Source organism: Podarcis melisellensis, assembly GCF_964234715.1.
Source record: "Podarcis melisellensis genome assembly, chromosome: 9".
Lineage (NCBI taxonomy): Eukaryota > Metazoa > Chordata > Lepidosauria > Squamata > Lacertidae > Podarcis > Podarcis melisellensis.
Genome location: NC_138541.1, coordinates 55,816,590 through 55,837,850, shown reverse-complemented (window position 1 = coordinate 55,837,850; position 21,261 = coordinate 55,816,590). Strand labels below are relative to the sequence as shown.

The following is a 21,261-nucleotide window of genomic DNA, read 5'->3' as shown; positions in this document are numbered from 1 at the left end:
GGGGGGGGGCCTCAAGATGCCGACCAGTTTGCAGCGGAGTTGCAAGAGGTGCACGAGGAGCTGCGGAGACATTTGGAGCTGGCAAAACAGGCGTATAAGGTGCAGGCCGATAAGCACAGGAGGGCGGGAGAGGACATCCAGGTTGGGGACTGGGTGTGGTTAGCAGCCCACGCGATGCCGGCCAGGTCATTGGCCAAGAAGAAGTTAGGACACAGGCAGCTAGGGCCATATCAAGTTGAGGCTAAGATCAATCCGGTGGCTTTTCGTCTAGCCCTTCCGGAAGGTTCCAGGGTGCACCCGGTCTTTCATAGGTCGGTGCTCACTCCCTACAAAACCCCACACAGGTTTCAAGAGTCAGGAGCACCCCCAGAGCCACGTAGGAGGGCGCCTGAGAGGGGGGAATCGCCAAGACCAGAACCTCTTAACGAGGTCACAGAGATACTGGACTCGAGATGGGGGGAGGAGGGAGTTGAATATTTTCTCGCCAGGGAGGGCACACCAGCCGCTGCTAATAGTTGGGTGCCAGGCTACGAGTTAGACGAACCCCTTTTGAAAGAAGAGTTCCATGCACTTTTCCCACATAGACCCATGCCAGCTGAGTACTTTGATGACTGGCTTTTCACACCCACATTGTCAGATAGCACGTTCAGGGGTTTCTCTTCCCCCGAGGAAAGAACACCAGAATCAAGCCCGCCCAGGGGATCGTGCTCGGGGGTGGACACGGAAACCCCTTATTGGTGGGAGGAGCAGCCAGAGGAGGAATGGCGTAAGAGGTGGCTGATAGGTCCTTGGCGGGCAGCACCGGAGGAAGTAGCGATGGAAGCAGAGACTGAGAAGCATTTGGGGGAAGAACCCGACTTCGAATACACTTACACAGAACTGCCAGCAGAGAACATTGACGTAGACGACCTGTATCCTGAGCCTACCCCCGAAGAGCCGCAGTTTCCACAACCGGTCCCCGGCGAGCGGGAGGGGGGAAGGGGGGGCTTCGAGGGGGGGATGGATGTCAGGGTTTCTGGGAGAGAGGAGGAGATGACAGAGGAGACGGAGAGCGAGTGGGAGGAGGGGCAGAAGGATGAGGAAGAAGATGACGGAATTCTGAGGGAATCCACGAGTCTGAGCAGCGAGTCAGAGGATTCTCAAAAGGGGGTTACCTTAATCAAGCAAAGGGGAGGAGAAGGGAGAAGCGGAGAGGAGCCCAGTGGAAGACAGAGGAAGCAAGAGACGTCTCAGCCGGAACGGAGTAAAGGGGGTGGAGTCGTCAGCCTCTCGGAGGGAGCAGGATTAGGAGAGAACAGAGAGAGGGGGTTGGAGCAGGGTGTTCAGCCGGAAAGGGTGGAGAGCAGAGCAGGGGGTGGTGTAGCGGTCGAAAGAAAGGTCAGCAGCAACGTACGCGCGCCAAGTTCAAACGTAGAGGCGCGCGGAAGTGGAGAGAGCTCAGGGGAGGAGCCCGGCCCTAAAGCCAGAAAGAGGGGGGAAGAGGCGGCAGAGGATTCAGCCTCAGGCGAGTCACGGAGAGAGGGAACCCAGGGGGGCAGGAAGACCCTGCGGAAAAGAAAGGAGAGGAAGAGGTGGTCTAGAGCCAGGCTATTAAGTTGGTGCGGAAGAGGGGAGGAGTCAGAGGGGACTTCAGCGGTCTAACGTGGCAGACGTACGGCCACAATGCTGAACTGTATGAGAAGCAGAAATCTTCAATAAACTTTTCCTGTAAATAAGCTGCAACGGAGTGAGGTCTCTTGTGAGCTGGGACCAGACCTGGGTGGCCGTGACAAACACCATCCACATCTATGCAGGGTCTTGATCTCATGCCTCCTTGACTAATCATATTAAGAGCTTGATGCCAATAACAGTCAAAACTTTATTTATATAGTTACTTGTTTTTATTGGCATTGAGAGAGATTGGAGGGTCCAGGGTTTGGTTGGTTGCGGTATGTTTTTTTTTGGGGGGGGGGAGTTGTGTCAGGTTAGCCATAATGATTCATATGTTGTTGAGGGGGATAGGTCATTCTCCTGTTGTGCTGTATATGTGATAAGAGGAAACACACTGGGGTGAAGATGTCCTCCTTTGCTTGTCCCTATGCTAGTTTAAGTTCGTTGGTTAATTTTTCTAGAAATGGCACAACATGATTGTTCCAAAGGGTATTCTTGTGTCCCCCCCCCAAAAGAAAACATGGCTGCCCCACTGGCGAGCAACTCTCCAACAGAGTCCCTTGCTCCTCATGATGCCTCTTGTTAGAATTACATTAACACTTCTTGGTGTTGTTGCATCTAAGAATGTAACACCTATAGCTCCCAAGGAAAGAAAACATTGTGATTAAATTCCATTGTGCTTCTGCGATGGAAGATTCTCACTTTCTCACTTTTTGTGTTTTACACGGGAAGGGCCTATCTGATCGGCTGAGCATTTGCTTTGCATACAGAAGATACAATATTCAATCCCCTGAATCTCCAGGTTGGGCTGGAAGAGAGCCCTGTCTGAAACCTAGAGAGCCACTGCCAGTCAGTGTAGACCATACTGGGGTAGATGGACCAATGGTCTGACTGTAGTTGTAGAAGGAAGCCCAGAGTGAGACACCATAATCTCCAAGTGACCTTATTTTTGAAGGACAGCCTTGATGTGGGGTGACGGCGAAGTGGGTACCTGGCTCTGGTAAATCATTGCCATGAACTTGCTTTGTTTCTATGAGCTACTAGAGTTCACACTCCTCCCCAGTGCATCTCTAATCCAAATTACTGGTTGAGGAGTGTCTGAGGAGTGCAGGCATCTTGTCTCCAGTGCACATGCCTGGAGATGCATCCATGAGAACCTCAAGGCACTATGCTGTGCCCCGGTGATGATGAGACTCATTTTGAACTGTTGTGCAAATTGCAGAGATTTCACACATCCACATAATGTGTAGACTGAGCTCTCGGTAACACATATAAAAGCAGTTCGTATTTTTCTAGGGTAGCAGAACTTTAACGGAAATAGCAGCTCCCTTCTCTGTGTTTCAGTCAGTGCCGTGTATTTATTCATGAAAACATGTAAAGAAGACAGGCAAGCTTAAGAATGGTGCTATGTACAAGAGCATAGAGTCAGAAGAATATCCCTTTTTCCTTCTGTTGGGAGTTAAGGGGCACTGTTATTTTACTGTGGGCCCAAGGGACCTAAGAACATGTTGCCATGCAACAGAAATCACTTGGTGAGAAGGAGGACAGTCTGACATGGCTCTCAGCATGCCAGAGGGCACATACATTTTATGTTTAAATGCCCAAATATAATTAGTAGCATTTATATAATATGTCCTACATATCCCAGGGGAGTACTATATATAGCAGCAGCAGCAGTAATGTTGTGAGTTTGGGGGTGTTAATCTGGGTGCCAGACCCCTCTAATCCCTGGATCCAATAAGTGTTAAAATCTAATTGAGGCTTTTAAATTTTGGAACAGCCAGGCTACCCTCCTGATGAGATGTAAGGAGCACAAAGGAAGGGCTCTGTCGGAGACTGCAAATGGCTGGGGCTCCTCCCTCAACTCACATATAGCAAGACAGACAAAAATCAGAGTTCAGACTTGGAGAAGAAGCAGTGATGTGACTTGGAAGCAAAGCAGCAAGCTGGAGAGAGAGTCAAGGGAACACCCGAGAGCAACATTTGATTTCTGTTTGAATCAAAGGCTGCGGCTATGGGAGAAACAACACTCTTTTGGGGTGTTGATCCTGTGAACCCCTCCATCGTGGGCTCAGGTTGTATATATGTGTAAACAAACCATATATCATAATGATACCTCAGTCTCTTATTCCCAAAAGGAAACTTGAATCCTGAGGTAAACTTCTGAAACCTCCCTGGAATTTCGCATCACTCTGAGATTGGGGTGGTGTGCCACGGTAATAATAATGTTTTAGTTTTAGATTTTTCTTGGTTGGTTTTAATGTATGTTGCTTATTTATTGATGTTTAGTTGCTTTGAGTTGCTTTTGAGAAAAAAAGGAACAATTAAGTTTAATTAATTAATTGATCATATTTTCCGAATCATCTATTAAATGAATCTCTGGGCAATTTACAAACATACCTCAAAGTAACTAAAATTAGTTTTTTTAAAAACAGTACAAAAAAGGACAACAGTGCAAAAATAAACTTCTATAGTAGAGACCTTTTCATCATGCTGGAAGAGCCTGTCAAAACAGGAATGTATTCAATTGTTTCCAGAAAGTGCAAATAATGAGCACCTGTCATATCTCAACAGGGATGCTGTTCCATAAAACAAGAGGCAGCCATGTTGAACATCCTTCTTCAAGTTTCTGTGGAGCAGCATCCTGCTATTTTAGAGGTATGGGGGGGGGGAGGCACGAGTTGCTTTGGAGTACCGATTTCCTGGTTGAGATTTGAATATGGAACTTCCTTTCTTTTAAAAAAGATTTTTATTTAAACAAGAGAAATGAAAAAAGAAATGAAAAAGATTGTATTGGTATTACACAGTGCAATACAGAATATTAGACAAAACCTCTTAGAACAGAGGGGCTAGAAAGCAATAAATAAACATTCAAATGCAAAAAAAGATCAGCCCAGAGATGTAGAAACAATATGAACGTACTTACAGGGAAAAGGTGGGGGCATATAATAATCAAATATATTTATTTTAATTTCACCATGTAAACTATAAAATATATGACAACCCCTCACATATTCAAGGGAGAGAGACATAGAAAATAGGAGTTGTTATATCAACCAAAACCCTTGGAAAGCCCTCAGTGGCAATTGACCTCATGGTTGACAAACATAATCAAATTGTACCAAATGGAAAAAGATCTCTCTTTTAATTTGACCCATTGAGACCCTTAGCTTATACACTGGCTTTTTCTAGAAGTGCCATTTCCCAAAATATAGAACACTAGTATGTAAAAATAAGCACTAGCAAGGTATCTGCAAAACCGGGCTATCGTAGTTTGACTACTGTAAGTAAATGGACGGCCGATTCTTTATTATTAAGTTTTTCTTCTGTGCCTTCAAATAACCTCGTAGTGCAAGCTGTGGGGTCAGTGTTGTATGAAGACTGACCTGTAATGGTATCAATTTCCCAAAATATACTGGACAAGAACTGCTTAACCTTATCACACTTCCACCAAAGGTGGAAGTAAGTTCCAACAACCTTCCATGTCAGTGGCGTAGCGTGGGGAGTGCAGGGGGGGGGGCCCGGCCGCACCGGGTGCAACATCTGGGGGTTAGGGTTAGGGGGCACAAATCCACGGGTTAGGGGGCTCAAATTACTTGCCTTGCCCCGGGTGCTGACAACCCACGCTACGCCACTGTTCCATGTTGGCAGCAGGAAGCATTTGCTTACTAGCCACTGTTTGTTCCATCTGAACCTGACCATACTGCAGTAAGTTTAAGCTATGGTTTATTGAAAGAAACCACCAAGATCCTGGTTTGTGTCAATAAACCACAGCTTAAACTAACTGCAGTTGCTAGTTCAGAAATTATAACAAATGATAGCTAATTTAAACCAGGAAGCTAATGTTTCCATTCTCCTCATGGCCATGTAAGAGGAGGAGAGAGGAACAAGCTCTTTCCCAATAACATAAACATGGACTATGTACACACACATTTACTCTGTATTCACTGCACTCTCACCACTGGTTTGGGAAGCAGTATAGATATGACATTGGGACGCGGGTGGCGCTGTGGTCTAAACCACAGAGCCTAGGACTTGTCGATCAGAAGGTCGGTGGTTCGAATCCCCGCGACGGGGTGAGCTCCTGTTGCTCGGTCCCTGCTCCTGCCAACCTAGCAGTTCAAAAACATGTCAAAGTGCAAGTAGATAAATAGGTACTGCTCCAGCAGGAAGGTAAATGGCATTTCCGTGCACTGCTCTGGTTCACCAGAAGTGGCTTAGTCATGGTGGCCACATGACCTGGAAGCTGTACGCCTGCTCCCTCGGCCAGTAAGTGAGATGAGTGCCGCAACCCCAGAGTTGGCCATGACTGGACCTAATGGTCAGGGGTCCCTTTACCTTTATAGATATGACATTAGCTATCTTGCATCTATCCTGTTATTTCTTATAAAATGCTGCATTTTGATGGGTTTGCCCCCAAATCCACTTTGATCCACCTCATGGAAAAGAATGACCTGTAACACCAGCCATGGTGTTAACATCTGAACTTAGCCCATGCTGGTTTGCAAAGTCCTCCTTCATCACCGGACTGTTCAGAATCAGCTTTTAGGCTAAGATATATATCGTGGCAGCAGATCCGATATCATGGATAGATTTGTTTGCAACAGAGAAACACATATATATTCCTAAACAATAGCAGGGGTTGTGGATCTGGCTTTATAATATGTGTTCTCTCAGCAACTTCCATTGCTATCAGTCACCGAAAGTTACTGACTCCAATTAAACTCGGTGCGCATATCACTTCAAAGAGAGAATGAAAGCCAGAAATCTTTTCTCTGTAGTTTTCTTTCATGCTGATGCTACAGAATCAAGATTGGCGATTCTTTGCAAGAATCCCCATACCAAAATAGTAGCAACTTGAAAAGTGTTTCTGTTTATGAAATCCGATTTGCTATGGCATCTTAAAATGGCATCTGCATGGCAAGTTCTTATCCCCTTCTGCAGTAATGTTTAGGCACCGTCCTTGTGTGGTCCAGACAGCTTTTTAATAGTGGATTGCTTCAACTAGACCACTAACAGTCCTTTGAACACAGGCTGTTCTCCATTAAGGAGGACACATGGTCGCCTTACTTCTTAGGCCACTACTTCTTAGGATCTTCATCTGCGCAGCCCATCTCTAGAATTACTCTAGAGTTATATCTCTAGAATTACGGAAGCAACAAATGGCAGCCTGAGCCCATCTCCTCTGTGATTGTTAAGCAGCACAAGCCAATCGCTGCCAGAGGCTTCCTGCTCGCTACCGCCAAACCCCTTAGCGTGCTGCAATAAAGATATTAAAATAGCAGATGCAAAACAGTTTTAAAGGCACCAAAGCAATTAAAAATAGATCGGCATCCAAAGTTAAAATTGCACAGCCATCCAGCACTGATGTCCCAGGAGAGCTGACTGCTGGCTCACACCCTCCCTCACGGGGAATGTATTGGAAAGGTTTTCGCATCTTCTGTAGCACCATTCTAGCTAGATCATTGTAACTCTGAGTGGCAAAAGAGAGAAAATGAATAGGCACAGAGCAAATGAAAGCCGGAAAACAGAGCGTCTATATTAACATGGAAATGCATGATTACTTCTTGATTACCACTATTCTGCCTACTTTTAAATTACCCAATCAATTAGGATGCTGGGGGGACGGGACGAACTATGAAGAATGTGCTTTCGCTAATGCTGTTAAAAGTAAATGGGAATTTTTTTAACAGTATCAGATATAGTTATATTTTAATTACTTACAAAAATAGATAAGTAGCCATTTTATATCTGCATTCTTGATTTAATCTTACAATGGTTCCATTATTATTATTTTTTACAATACTCATAGGAAAATGTTCCTAGTTACATGAGACGTAATACACAGAAGGTAAGCAAACATTGTCTACACTTTAATTACAGAGCTAAAATAATTGGAATCTTTAAGGACATCAGAAGGATACTAATTCTTAATTCTTCTGGGAAAGGCACTAATATTCTGAGACCAGTGTCCTGCTCTTGAAGAATCAGTGTGGCGTAATGGTTAGTGTTGGACTAGTATTTGTGAGACCAGGGTTTGCAGCTCCACTCTGCCATGAAGCTCACTAGGTCACCTTAGGTCGGTTATCTTTGTCTAGCTTGCCTCACAGGGTTGCTGTGAGGATAAAGTGAGGAGAGAACCATGTACTCCAAGTATCTAAAGTAGGATGTTGTTGTTGTTGGTATCCATCAGTCTTGAGAGACTATGGAGTGCACCCAGGGGTGAAGTCAAACTGCTGCATTAGCGCACTGATTTGATCTCCCCAGGGTGCAAGCCTGGGCAGTGTGCATATCAGCCTTGCTGATATGGTTCAAAGGAAAGCAGAGCAATATGCATAGCTGTCAACTTTCAGATTTGCAAATAAGGGATCAGCAGCCTCAAAAATAAGGGACCAGCAGCCTCATCTGTCCCGGGGACAGTCTACGGGATATCTAACAATCCGGGATAGCAGCGGGAAGCAGTGGGAAACGGCACTGGAATAAGGGAATTCCCCGAAATAAAGGGAAGGTTGACAGCTATGTCAATACGTTTGGCACCAACTTGGCTGCAGGAGTTGCCAGAAAGAGGCATACAAGATGCAATCCCACCGTTTTAGGGCCTCGGCTCTGGGTTTGTGTAGGGTTTACTCCTTAGCCTTTTTTTTCTCCTGAAGATATCTTTCAAAGCAGCTGAGGTTTAGGATCAGAGTTTTCCTTCTCCTGGATGGTAGGATACAACTGTACAAAAATGTCCTACCACACCTTTACCACACCCAAATAACACTTCCCAGCTCCACAAATAATGAGCTAGATCAGGATTTCCCAAACCCTGGGTCCCCAGCTGTTTATGGACTACATTTCCCATCATCCTTGGTTACTGGTCCTGCTAGCTAGGAATATGGAAATTGTAATCCAAAAACAGCTGGAGACCCAAGTTTGGGAAACCTGAGCTAGATGAATCAATGGCAGCATCCTGTGTTCCAATGGGATGTTAAAGGGATCAGGCCTCAATCTATTAAGCATGACGATGCAGAAGGGCTGTAACTCAGTGGCTGAACAACTACTTTTCAGGCAAAAAGTCCCAGGTTCAATCTTCACCATCTCCAGGTAGTGCTGTAAATATCTCCTGCCCGAAACCATGGAAAGTCACTGTTAGTGCGCATAGATGATACTGAGCTTGGTGTGTAGTATTCCTTGGGCTTAGGGAAGGTACTCACTGTGTGAAGAAACCTTGCAGTGGGTCTACCTTAATAAGAGGTAGACCACCTTAATAGAGAGCCAGTGTGGTGTAGTGGTTAAGAGTGGTGGACTCGTAATCTGGGGAACTGGGTTCGCTTCCCCACTCCTCCACTACTCCTTCGGGTAGTGATAAACCGGGATATCAAATCCAAACACTTCTTCTTCTCTTCTAATACCAGGAAGCAGCAGGAGTCAGGAAAACATCGACAGCTGTATTTATTTGTGAGCAAGAGATCAGCAGCTCAGCAAAGCAAACAGGACTTGCTACATGGGTTCTAGCCTGTTCCCACTGTACTATGGAGGGAGCCACAGCCAGGAAGAAGAGGGGAGTATTTGTTAGAGATCAGGCGTGTCTCTTAAGACTCACTACAAGGTGAACACTCACTGCAATGAGCTAACTTAATTTAAGACAGCTTCCTATATTTTCATTCATGTTCCTGGCACTCCCAAATTAAGGGAAGGTTTATAAATATCCTGCCTCCATGCACTGTTGTCCCGATCTGACTCAGGGATGTGCTTTGTGCATTTTTTAAAAAAACCAGAGCCATTGCTTCAAGCAACACATCAAAAGTTATGTGTAGTCGTTAGGCTCTAAATAATTTCCATCTTTTAAAATATGCTGGTGCTGCAATCACTGTGCTCAGTCTACAAAAGTCAGCGACTACCAACCTTTATGTATAAAAAAACCATCTCCCTGCTGCTCTATCAAAACACACCCATGCACACACCAAACAGGATAGAAACTGGAGTTTTCTTCAGTCTGATATGGGCTAGAGTAGTTGATGCAATCACCCAGGTATTGTGTTGCAGGGCATGAAAGGTTTCCCTTCAATAAAACTCCAGAAATCCTGGGGAAAAGGATGTAAATTAAAGCAAGAACTCAAATGTCATGTAGTGTGTGGCTCGGAGAGGCATAATGATGTTTGAGTTATCAGAAAATTCCTCACGTTAAATATTCAACACAGTGTCTACATGCAAGACTTTGAGCAGTGGGGAGAGGAAAAATAGTGTGAGGAAGGTAAATATCTTGCTAGATTTGAGAAACTGACACAGCCGTGACTCCTCTGCCGAATGTAATTCAAAGAATATTAATCCTCTCCAGCTCTTCCATCTTTTATGAAGCTTACAACAGCATGCAGGAAAAAAGGGACGGGAATAAAGTTTAAAAATTGATAAGCATTAAAAATGTAGACCGCAAATGAACACAGATAATAGTAGCAGCAGATGCTCAGTTCCTGGTCAACAGCCAGTCTATCCTGATCTCTCTCCATCTCTCTTTCAGAGTGTCTCCATCTATAGCTTGCAATTTGCTTTCCTATTTGGTCTAATGTGAGTAGTGCAGGAAAGATAATTTCACTCTCATTTTCCTCTCCCAAATATTGAACTAGATATAGTTTAGGGATGCAGTCTGGATTTTGTTTACACACGGTTAGTTATTACGAAAACTCCTTCCATTCGCATGGATGTCAAGGAGGCGAAGCAGAGATGTCTCCGCTTATAGTGCAACAACTGATTCTTGTGGACCCTGGACTAACGCTATTGTCAATATTTCCTGACCCAGTGCAGAATGAGTTATATAAAGAGATAATCATTTTCTTACTTGCAGCTGCACATATGGGAGTTGCTCAGCACTGGAGATACCACATGCGTTGTGCTATTAAGCAGGCATAGGCAAACTCCGGCCCTCCAGATGTTTGGGGCTACAATTCCCATCACCCCTAGCTAACAGGACCAGTGGTCAGGGATGATGGGAATTGTAGTCCCAAACATCTGGAGGGCCAGAGTTTGCCTATGCCTGCTCTTAAGGGTTGGGGGAGCAGAACCTGGGGATTAGTTGTGGTGGAGACACCGACAGTGTGCAATAGACAGGCGGGAGGAGTCAAAATGTGGAAATCTTTCTCCATTACCTGGTACCCCTTCATTGTTTATATTAATAAAAAGGGGTAATTACATCCTCTGATTTTGCAAAGACCTTTGCAGGCAGGTACAATTCCTAATAATTTGTGGTCACTGGTTTGATAGCAGTTTAACCTCTTTTACTTTACATTAAGCATTCTGTCTTGATTGTTAGAGTTTGCAATAACTTAATGACATTTTTGCACCTCACTTTCAACAATATACACATTTCTGTGCACATTGATGCATTTCGGGGTTGGGGGAGTTGACCTGCATTGCAAAATTCCGACAAGTACGAATTTTGAAAGGAGGCTGTGTTTTGGATTGGTTCCTGAAGTGCAATTCAGGAGTGTTCGCATAAAAATGTGAATGGAAAGAAATCCCTGGTCATTTCCCACCTTCCGAGTTGCACTCTCTGCTCTGCATGCTACAGGGAATATAGAAAATTGTGCCAAGAATGCGTAGCACACCACTAAGCTAGTAAGAAGCATGGGTCATGCTGCAAATCGGGGTTTGATGTTATGCCTGCAACTGCTTTAACTAGCTCCTCTCTCAGCCCTTCTGGGATTCAGCTTCCTATGGCCCAGTGCTGATAAGTTTCAAGGCTTTCTGCAATCAAGCTGTATATAAATTTTATGAAATAAAATGCATAAAAACAATACATTAGTAGACCCATGGACAATGAATTTACCTTATTTGCTCCTGTGTGAAATTATAAGGAGCCACTGTCAGCCAGAGAAAACAATACTGAGCTAGTTGGGCCAATGGTCTGATTCTGTATAAGATGGTCCTGTTTCATTTCCCTCTCCTTGCTTACTGGCACCTCTGAGCAGGAAGAAAGAAGGCTAGGCAAGAAAGAGGGGGTATAATTTAGCATGCTTAGCAACTCTGTTTGTATTAATTTCCATTTCTAATAAACCAGCAGCCTCATACCCAGCATTGCTCCGGAATTCTTAAAAAACTGAAAAACCAGTGCTGTTTTGAAAGGTTACGTTCACCATCTTGATTCAAAATGGCATCCAATTGTGTTCAATCTTAAACAAACAACTGCTTCTTGATCACAGGAACCAACTTGCAAAGTTACAATATGTTAAGAAGTGTTCAGGTGCATAGCAAACAGACAACATTCAACATTATATAGTAGATTGCCACAGAACAAATTAAGTCTGAGGAGTCAAAAGCAGGCAGAGTCAGAACCAAAAGTTGGTGGTGCAAGAGAAAAAATTGGGTGGAGTATGCAGCATAGCAGGATTAAATTACCCCATACTTCTTTCTTTGTTCTTCTTCCTCCCCTCCATATCTCCATCTGTTTTAGCTCCCTCCCCCATTTCCCTCTTCCATTAACACAGATCTGAATTGATCATTTGCAGAGGGGCACGTAAAATTAGCCTAATGTCCGCTTGTGGCCCCTGGAAGGAGGTTCCTCACCCCAAATTTAAAGAAAGCTATTACAATATGACATGTGCTGAATATGAATTCTCCCAGCACATAGCTCTGTGTATTGTATAGCCCGGGTTGGTCACATTTCCCCCCTTTCCACATTTGTAGCCAAATCTCTGACTGCGGTTTCGTAAAGTTATGATAACTTGATAGCTCCAGATTATATGATATTCGGTTGCTAAACAGTTTAACTCCCACAAACTCAGTCTTACTTTTGTTGGGAAGGGTACAGGGGGTATAAATGTAAGGAGTTTTTCCTTAGGAAGTGTAGACCGTGGAGATGTCACAACTGAATTGCACTACTGGAGTGAACAGAAGTCTTAGTTATAGATTATATATGTGTGTCTTTTTTGCTTGGTAGGCAGTTTAACTTGAGTGAACAAATACTTTCCTGCACCTGAGAAATAAAAGCTTTCCCTTCCTATCCCATTTCAATATGGGCTTCATCTACATCCACTTCCAAAGCCTTAATTTCCCTGTCTTCACACGTAGTTTTGGGCTACCTGTCCTCTTTGTTATCATCTGAAACATCAGTCTAATATTAGATACATTCCTCTATGGGCTACTGCAAAAGGATGAACTCAACCAGTCTAATAAGCCTTTTCCATCTCTAACTAATACACTTTTGTTTGGATTGCTATTGGGAAATAGAAGATGCACTCAGCCTTTGGAGTGCTAAACAGTCCCTGGTGTGGAGAGGCTGTCAAAAGACTGGTGGCTCGCAAGTGAAATACTCATTCCCTGATGAGGTTTACTGGAGTTCCTTTCTTAATGGGAGCTTGCTTTTGTTTTCCTTTATTCAATTTCAGACTAAGCAAACTGTCCCAAGGTGAGCGTAGAAGAAAATCAGGAGGGTTATTTAAGAGGTATTTAAAAACTGGAATAAATCAAACAGGAAATATGGGAATGGCCTGCTTCTGTCCCAGCCAGGGCACAGCATCCCCTTGTTCTAGTTGCAGACGAAGCCAGTTTGGTTTTTAAGACGTCTTTTATTGTGGAAAGACAAACTTGTGAAAGGTTAACAAGGCCTTAAATTCTTAAATACGGCATTCATCAAATAAATGAGGGTGGAAAACTACCGTAGGCTCAGAACAGCAGGTGGCCATGGTGGCACAGAGCTGAGACTTGCAAAACTGATATAATTGTTCAGTTTGGTTTAAATTGCAGGGTATAAAATGCATTGTATGTGAAATGTGTTTTTTTAAAATGATCCATCCTGTCTGGCAAGTTTCTGTGCCTGTCAAGCAGCCGAGACAGAACTAGGTGCAAGAATCCCAAGTAAACAAAAGGTTATACTGGAATTAAAAGGATTCTTTTAAATTAAGCATCAACATTTTTAAAATATATATAAAATGGGCCTGCCAGTCATGGAGAATCTCCTTCCACCCTCCTCAGAAATGCCAGCATTGCTGTTTCCTCAGGTTGAACCAACAGCAGGAATAGGAAAGTTATGGCGAATCTCTGTGATGCCCCTGCTGTGTGAAGATGCAGGTGTGTGGATGGGTATCAGTGCTGGGAAGAGGCATGACTGGCTGTCACTTTCTTTCTTTTTTTTCTTTTTTAGATTACAAACATGCAAACATACATTTCATACAGTCCTTAAAAATGTTCATACATACCCACACTCAATCCCACAGATACTGTGTTTTTTGCTCTATAGGACGCACCCGACCATAGGATGCACCTTGTTTTAGAGGGGGAGAACAAGAAAAAAAAATTCTTCCCCTCTCTGCTCAGCGCCCCTTCAGCGAAGCGGCAGGAGAAACGGAGCCCCTTCCATTTCTCCTGCTGCTTCGCTGAAGGAGGGCTGTGCAGCTCTCCCTCTCTGCTGAAAAGAGGAGAGTCTTGCTCTCCCGCCTTCAGCAAAAGGAAACCGAAGCCTTCAGAGCGAGAGGGGTCGGTGTGCACTGACCCCTCTCGCTCTCCCGGCTTCAGCGAAAGCAACGTGAAGCCTCCAGAGTGCGGAGGGAGCGCTCCCTCTGCGCTTCGGAGGCTTTGCGTTGCTATCGCTGAAGCCAAGGAGCCTGCATTCGCTCCATAGGACGCACACACATTTCCCCTTAATTTTTGGTTTTTTTAATAGAATATTTATTGAGATTTTACAAAGACATAGATTTACAAAATACAAAAAAATGAAAAGAAAAAGATAAAATAAGAAAACATACAAAAATACATAAAAAATAAAAAAAATACAAAATACAAAAAATGAATAGATAAGAAAGAATTAAAAACAAATCCATTTTTAATAACTTTAAACTCATTAGCTTGTTTCCTTGACCTCCTCACACCTCCCCTTTTTGTATTCCCATTTACATAATCAAATCAGCAAATCCTTACACTCTTTCATTTATCTTAACTCTATATCTTAACATATTATAACTCTATATTTTCATCCATTATCAATTCATTTTTGAATTTTCTTATTAACTTTGTTGCTAATGCCACTTATTTTCAATCCAACATCATTTTAACATTCATTAATTTTACAGTGTTTCTGCAGATAGTCTTTAAATTTCTTCCAATCTTCTTCCACCAACTCTTCTCCCAGGTCTCGGATTCTGCCAGTCGTTTCCGCCAATTCCATATAGTCCATCACCTTCATCTGCCACTCTTCCAGGGTGGGTAAATCTTGTGTCTTCCAATACTTTGCAATAAGTATTCTTGCTGCTGTTGTTGCGTACATAAAGAAAGTTCTATCCTTCTTTGGCACCAATTGGCCGACTATGCCCAGGAGAAAGGCCTCTGGTTTCTTCAGAAAGGTATATTTAAATACCTTTTTCATTTCATTATAGATCATCACCCAGAAAGCCTTAATCTTTGATTTCCCCTTAATTTTTGGAGGGGAAAAAGTGCATCCTATAGAGCGAAAAATATGGTACTTCCTTTTTCCACTGTCACTTTCATGGCAGCTAATAATGATCAAATCCAATATGTCATAATAATGACTAGGGCAAAGGCTCAAGGAAAGACCTGCAAGCTATTTAGAAGTTAGGGGACAGTAGCACCCATTACAGCTATCCATAGCCGTCTCCCCAACTTTTATCAGCTGTTTTTGCTGCCCCCAGGCCACAGGTGGAGACCTTCTAGCCCATGGGCCCAAATAGGCCCAGCAAGAGTCTTAATTTGGCCCATGAGGCCATTTCCCCCAAGCCACACCCACTTACCCTGCCAAAACACTTTTCAAAGGTGCTGTTGTCCCCTGACATCATCATGATGCCAGGTGATGGACAGGTGAGTGTCTGGAAAAGATGCATGTCTCAAACTCTGGAAAGCCACTTCCAGATACTGTAGAGAAGACCGTAGCGAGCTACATGGACCAACGGTCTTACGTGGTATAAGACAGCTTCTTACACAACAGCTACCTGAGTGATAGGCCATGTGATTTAAGATCAACCCACTTTTTATTGCACTCTGCTATTGGCAGGTAGCACAGATCAGTTTTATATACAAGGAAGATGCAGAATTGTATTTTGTACATTGTGAGCAGCCATAAGATTTTCAGAAAAGACCAGTACAGGGGTACCTCAAGAGAAGGGGCTTCAGCGTGAATCACACCCTGGTTTGATTCAGTGGGTCTGGATATGCCACACAGTCACTCACAGAGGCTTCATTTCCCAGAAGAAAAAGACCATCATCAGTTATAATTCAAGGCAAACCATGTTAGGATCAAATGGAAAGTTTAATTCAGCTGCATTGTTCCGTGTGAAAAGACCATTTGTTGCAAGCTGTGTTGATGAGGTATTGAATGCAAAAAGTTAAATTTAGATTTCAAACAAAGGCATGATGGATGGCTAGGGGAGGGGGAAGCAGGTAAAGCTAAGATAAGGGAAACAAAGAGAACAGGTCGGGTGGACAAAGTAATTCATCCTCCCCCTTTTGTGCAAGATTAGATTTATTAATGACTTTTTCATGAAATAGGGCTGGGTTTAAAATGCAAACAAAAATAAATGTGAGAGGAAATAAAGATCTGTAACTGTAAGCAGTTTTATGTAAAATACATGTTTGTAATGAGAAAGTTAAGTAATACATTGATATTTGTTGCCATCAGCCAATATTTCATACTGTTTGCAATGTTGTTTCTATTGTATTTTGGAGGCGGGCAGGCGTTAGATAGCAGGACAGAATACATTTGTCCCTGGGAGGGAGAACATTTGAGGCAGGGTGAGATTATGAAGGCCTTTTTTAAGATCAGGGCTAAACTGGATGTAACACTGGGAGTTATATGATCATATCTCCCATGTATGCCTTAGAGTTAAAAGCAGGCAAGGGAGGTGAAATTCTCCAACATTTTTTTTTTTAAATTACAAAACTCTTTTCTGAGAAATTATGGCCAACTCAATGTTGAATGAATCTCTATTGTTAGTATTGCAGTAGCTGCAGGTTGATTTACACGTTGAATATAACTTTCAACTTGTACCTAATTACTTTCCATCTGGGACTAATGAATCTGACCATACAGCATTCTTTCTGCAGAACTCCGAAGGCTTGGGCAAATAATATCAAGTCACTGGTGTTAAGAGCAAAGAACAAAGGCAAAATAGTTGTTTTTTATGTGCATTTTTTATTTTTTTACCTCTGCACAATTCTATTAATAATTCAGTATATCACAGTAAGAGCTACAGTACTCACAACACATGGGAATAGACCTCGGACAAAATACAATGCAACAATCTGCTTTTTAATTCATCAAATGCAACAAAGGTCTATTGAGGTTCAAAATCACCCAAGAGACACAAGAAACTTTGTGTCATTCTCTGCCTAGCATCTCTAAGATGTAGGCTGCTCAGCGGTCAGAAATATGGACAAAATGCATTCCTCAGACTTGTTTTCCTGTTCAAACTAATTTAAAGTTTACATCAGGGGCAGCCAATATCTTGCCCTCCAGATGTTCTAGATGTCCAACTCTCATCAGCCCCAACCAGTTTGACCAATAGTCAGGGATGAGGGGTGTTGTAATCCAACAACATCTGGAGGGCACAAACTTGGCTATCCTGCCTGACACATTCTTAATTAAAAAAGCCACTTCTGTTGCCAACACAGTAAGCCCCTCGAACTGAACTTTTAAAGAGTTTTCCATTTTGTTCCCCAGAAATGTGTCCCCCATGTGTTTTTGCTCCCTCATTTCCCCCCGCCACCTCGCCTTTTGTTTGCCTGGAGGGAACCCCCCCACCCAATCTGGCAATGTTGCACTCAGCTCTACTGTTGTTGTTGTTTAGTCGTGTCCGACTCTTTGTGACCCCATGGACCAGAGCACGCCAGGCACTCCTGTCTTCCACTGCCTCCTGCAGTTTGATCAAACTCATGTTCGTAGCTTCGAGAACACTGTACAACCATCTCGTCCTCTGTTGTCCCCTTCTCCTTGTGCCCTCCACCTTTCCTAACATCAGGGTCTTGTCCAGGGAGTCTTCTCATGAGGTGGGCAAAGTATTAGAGCCTCAGCTTCAGGATCTGTCCTTCCAGTGAGCACTCAGGCCTGATTTCCTTCAGAATGGATAGATCTTCTTGCAGTCCATGAGAATCTCAAGAGTCTCCTCCAACACCATAATTCAAAAGCATCAATTCTTCGGCGATCAGCCTTCTTTATGGTCTACTATATGTATATCAAATATAATAGGGACTGATCTGCAAAATCCCAGTCCGCATGCTATGCAGGTGCTGCTCTCCATCCCCGCACCTGCATAAAGAGGACAGCAGATTCATCACAAAACTGAGAGTCAGATGGTCAACTACCAGCAGCACTTACTGGTTTCTGACTGTGAGATTTCACACATTCTCTAGCCAGTATTTCTAGTCTGGGAACTGGGAAATGGACATAGTCATTCCACAACTGTGATTCTGGCTCTCACATTTGTATCAAGTTTGCAAAGGCTCAGCTGGGCCCTCCCTTCCGTGTGTGTGTGTGTGTGTGTGTGTGTGTGTGTGGTTGGACACTGTACCAGTGCAAAACATTAAATCCATTGTTGTGGTTAGGGGGGAAAATTGTGGCTACACTTCCTGCTCCTCTGAGCAGATCCAGTACTGCATCAGGTGGCCTTGCCTTTGCAGATAGTGCTTCTAGTTATGCAAGTTAGGATGCTTGCTTTTCATCAATTCCCCTACCACTCCCCTCCCCAAGTTATTCCTGGGGTTCCTCTGGAACACAATTTGATATAATGCAGTAGCAGGGAGGAGAATCCGCCAAAATTGGGTGCCTTGATTTGTGCTAACGGAAGCCCTTTGCACCAAGGCGCACGGTTACCATTGGATATGACCCACCGTTTCGCCAGCATGCAGATTATTCCACCAGGAACCGGCATTGTTATTAAACAGGAAGAGTGTTTGAAAAAGATACTCGATCTGCTAAGCTGCATCAGCACCTGAAGACAGGATGCAAAATCCTTACCTCAGCATTCAGCTGAATTGACAACAAATCATGCTGATTGCATGTCTCTGTTTGTAGCTAATCTGAGACAGAAGGACAATTAGATTGTTGTTGTTGGTAGTGTGGATAAAAATAAGAAATAAAACATAGCATATGAAACACAGTGAACCAACTTCCAGGAGGCTGGCAATCTGTTCAATTAATTTACGGCCAAACCAATCAATAAATCTCACTTGATTATTATTTTTGGTTGTCGCTTCTCAGCAGTGGCGTAGCATGGGTTGTCAGCACCCGGGGCAAGGCAAGTAATTTGCACCCCCTAACCTGTGGATTTGCGCCCCCTAACCCGTGGATTTGCGCCCCTTAACCCTAATCCCCAGATGTTGCGCCCGGTGCGGCCAGCCCCCCTGCACCCCCACACTACGCCACTGCTTCTCAGCAGTTGGATGTGTGAGCTGGCTCTTTTGAAAACATAGATCCATGATGGTTCATTCATTCATGCACTTGATATTGCAGTCATGAAGTATGTGTCCAATACACATCAGTCTTATGGCAACAATCCTGCACTGCTAAAACCAAATGGGAGATCTGAGGCTGACTTCAACAGGAAGATGGTTGCATACATATGAAGCCATTGGGTCATCTTTGTTTAAAAATCAGTTGTACGAGTAGGAAGGTTGCCACAACATTATTCGCTGGTGTCTAGCCACACGTACTATTTGACTGTGATGAAATTTCAGCTATAAGCAGCAGATCAGCCTTTCTTATCTTTATCATATTGTTACATGTTAACTAATGACAGGGCAGGGGACCACATTATTAAAATAAACAGATAACTGTGCATTGACAAGGTATTTTGACTCAATGTGCAGGTTCACTCCTTTCCTCTTTTGCTGCCCCCTCTAACCTCAGCAGCCCTGCCTCCAAACCTTCTAGAAGCAACCAACTCTTCCTATCTGTTGGCCTGTGTGCTGTTTCCTCTCAGCCAAGCCAAATTCTGTATTCCCTGCGAAGCCACAATACTGCATTACTGACATTCCCTTCTCAGCCTTTCTTATTGTCTGGAAACAGTTTGTGATGTCACAGCAGGGAAGCCTATGCTGGGTGAAGTGGGGATTGTGATATAAGCAACGGGCAACCAATAGTGCTCTTTCCATAGTAAACATCTATGAGCATGCCTGCACACTGCACAGAGACTAGAATGCAAATTCCAGAGGGCCTGATGCAAACCAGGCTGGAGTGTGTGTGCGCATGTGTGTGTGTGTGCACGCACGCATGCATATATACACATTCACACACATACACACGGTTGATTGGTGTCAACCCTTCTTCAATGTGCATTCAAGTTTTCAGAGTCTGTTCATAAATAATAATATTGAAAAACAATCATAGCCAGACATGTAAGGTAGTTTTTCATTCTCCAAGTAGTTTCTTAAGGTAATACATTATTTTCACTTAGGAACACTTCACAGGCTGATCATAAGATTTGCTGTGCCAGCACATAAGTAAAAATGAAGTACTGGTAGATGCATCAGGACAAAGTCACTTGACTAGGGCTCATGTCTTTTTCTGAAGTTTTGCTTATAGGTCGGAACAAATTGTGTGGGAAATAATTGACCCAGGGTTCACTAGAGAAAAAGAAAAGGTCCATTTTGGTTACAACTCAGTTGAAACAATTATCCACCCTTATTCTTAATAATATAGGACAAGAAAGAAATCTTTATGTAGTGCTGGAACTCAGGAGAAAAGATGGAGCTTTTCTCAGCACTGCTGAAATACTAAGCTTAACAACCAGGAGGAAAGGCCCATTGAAGTCCCTTGGGTTTATGGCTGAGTAGTAAGATGATGTAGGTGGCGCTGTGGTGTAAACCACTGAGCCTCTTGGGCTTGCCGATTGGAAGGTGGGCAGTTCAAGTCCTTGCGACGGGGTAAGATCCCATTGCTCTGTCCCTGCTCCTGCCAACCTAGCAGTTCAAAAGCACGCCAGTGCAAGTAGATAAGTAGGTACCACTGAGGTGGGATGGTAAATGGCGTTTCTGTGTGCTCTGGCATTTGTCACGGTCCTCTGTGTGCCAGAAGTGGTTTAGTCATGCTGGCCACATGACCTGGAAAACTGTCTGTGGACAAACGCTGGCTCCCTCAGCCTGAAAGCGAGATGAGCGCTGCAACCCCATAGTCGCCTTTGACTGGACTTAACTGTCCAGGGGTTCTGTACCTTTTACCTTTTAAGATGAGGATTAGTTTACAAGATCTTTCAGTGTTTGGTGACTATGTACAAGTTCCAAAATCAGCAGGCTGGTTTCAAGATTATGATTAGCCAGTTTGGGTCCATTTATGTCGTTTCAAGATGTGTACAGTATTTTATGAGAGATAGTCTTCAGTTCAGCGGCAACTCTCTATTCTTTTGCCCCTGAGAGGTACATGCTGTAGGCAGTACACATGCAGTGGTGAGTCTGGCCAAATCTGGGATTCCTGTTTCCCCATTTCTCACACAATCTACAAACATAGACAAATTCACCTGAGATGCTGATTGGTGCACTCCTTGGCTGTTCGTAGTAAAGTTGGGCAGAGAAGAAAGGAATTAACTGGGAAGTAAGGAGGGTGTCTGTGGACCCACGGAGCCTGTGGATCAATGGGTTGTTCATATATGTTTTTTAACTCCCTCTTCCCTTCAGCATGGTTTTTAGAATTCTGTG

The 21,261-nt window shown here is 43.7% G+C and overlaps 1 long non-coding RNA gene across 13 annotated transcripts in view; it reads left to right on the top strand.

The window, feature by feature from the left end:
• LOC309377417 overlaps positions 1-21,261 on the top strand; it is a 204,505-nt gene that overhangs the window by 102,000 nt on the left and 81,244 nt on the right. The window contains exon 3 of one of the 13 annotated variants that reach the window (XR_014171544.1): positions 4,225-4,308. The exons of the other annotated variants lie outside the window; for them this stretch is intronic. This is a non-coding gene — a long non-coding RNA (uncharacterized lncRNA). The remainder of the gene's footprint in view (positions 1-4,224; positions 4,309-21,261) is intronic. 13 annotated transcript variants of the gene reach the window in all.